Source organism: Bidens hawaiensis, unplaced genomic scaffold (genome assembly GCF_021521415.1).
Source record: "Bidens hawaiensis isolate Kalapana, Puna unplaced genomic scaffold, B.hawaiensis_p1.1 tig00029549_1, whole genome shotgun sequence".
NCBI classification, from domain to species: Eukaryota; Viridiplantae; Streptophyta; class Magnoliopsida; order Asterales; family Asteraceae; genus Bidens; species Bidens hawaiensis.
This window is the reverse complement of record NW_027494887.1, coordinates 162,330-164,427: the sequence shown is the minus strand read 5'-3', so window position 1 is coordinate 164,427 and position 2,098 is coordinate 162,330.

Genomic DNA, 2,098 nt, shown 5'->3' with positions numbered 1-2,098 from the left:
TAATGAGGTATTAAATGAAGATTTTCGTACATAGCAACTCACGATAGAATCGATAATGTAAACACAGTATAATGTGTCACCGTGATGTTGCGGATATTGCATAGATTTTCCTATGTCAAAAGTTATTGCCTCGTCATTGACCCTGAGAGTGAGTTTGCCAGTACAAACATCAATAATAGCCTTTGCGGTGGGTAAAAAGGGTCTTCCTAAAATCAAAGGTACACTTTTGTCTTCCTCCATGTCTAGAATCACAAAATCTACTGGGAAAACAAACTTGTCAATTTTGACAAGCATATTTTCAATAATGCCCCAAGGATATTTAACAGATCGGTCAGCTAACTGAATGCTCATGCGGATGGGCTTTGGTTTTCCTATCCCTAGTTTTGCAAAGACCTTATATGGAATTAGATTAATACTAGCTCCTAGGTCAGCTAGTGCATTACTAACAGACAAATTTCCTATGAGACAAGAGATAGTAAAACTCCCTGGATCGGTAATTTTTGGAGGCAACTTGTTTTGGAGGACAGCTGAACATTCTTCACTTAGGGTGACATGCGAGAGCTCCTCCAGTTTTCTTTTGTTTGTCAGCACTTCTTTGAGAAACTTTGCATATGTTGGCATTTTAGCAATGGCTTTGATAAAAGGGATGTTGATATGGAGTTGTTTGAAGAGTTCCAAAAACTTCCCATACTGAGCTTCCAATCATTCCTGCTTCAGCCTTCCAGGGTATGGAATAGGTGGAACATAAGTTCGGACTGGCTCCTTGGGTTGTACGGTGTCCGTTGGGGTTAGTCCTTCCTGCTTTTCATCAGGAGACTCCTTTTCCGTAACTGGTCTTGAAGTTGGTGTGGCAACAGTGGTTGGACCACTTCTGAGTGTAGCAGCGTTAGCTGTCGCATTCGGGTTGGTAATTGTGTTGCTTGGAAGGGTGCCGGGTGGTCTTTCGGATAATTGCCGGTCTGATTTGAGTTTCTAGATTCTGTAATGATGCTTGTTGACTTTTGAGGTCGGCTTCATGTTTTAATAATACTCCGCTAATATCAACAACTCTTGAGTCGGCCTTATTTTCTGCTTCATTTGTTTTGGTCATAAGTTGAATTAGCATTTCTTCAATCTTTGAGTAGCTTGGGTTTTGATGGCTACTAGAAATTTGATCTTGAAATTGAGGTTTAGGTTAGAAGGGTTGATTCATCGGTCTCTTTTCGAATTCGGGTAGAGTTTGAGTGTTACTTCAGTCTTTCCAACTGAAATTCGGGCGGTTTCTTCATCGTGGCTTGTAGTTGTTGCTGAAAGCGTTGTTCTGCCTAGCGTTGAAATCAAATTTTTCCATGGCCATGATGACTTGTTTGCAGTCACTTGCTTTATGACTTCCTCCATAAGTGTCCAAGGTTAATTTGGTTTTTGATACCTCGGCTTGAAGTTTGAATTTTTTAGAAAGGGCTTCAAGTTGTGCTGTGACAAGAGTGTTGGAATCAACGTGGTGTATTCCTTTATGGGTTTGTGTAGATCTTGGTGGGTTGTAAGCAAAACTCTTCTTTGCGGCCTTCTCCAGGACTTCAAATGCTTCGTTAGGTGATTTGGATCCCAGGTCTCCACCAGTAATTTGGTCGATGGCCTGTTTGTTTTGACTGGATTGTGCGTCAAAGAAAGTTTTTACTTGCAACCATACGCTCAGTCCATGAAGTGGGCATCTTCTCAGAAGACTTTTGTATCTCTCCCATGCTGCGTGTAACGATTCATCATCATCGGTCCGGAATCCGGTAATGTTGGATCGGTATTGGCAGTTTTATCAGGTATAAAATATTTGAGGAGAAACTGTTCAACCATCTGGTCCCAAGTGGTGATGGAACCAGAGGAAATAGATTCTATCCATTCTAGGGCTTGGCCCCTCAGAGAGAAAGGAAATAATTTGAGCTTGATTTGATCATCTGAACAGTTTTGGATTTTAAAGGTCCCACAGATTCGTAGGAATCGAGATATATGAAAAAGAGGGTCTTCGTCGAGGAGACCATGAAATTGAACTGAAATTTTCCACCATATGAATGGTGCTTGATTTGATTTCGAAATTTTCTGTGATTTCGGGTGGAGCCACTCCATT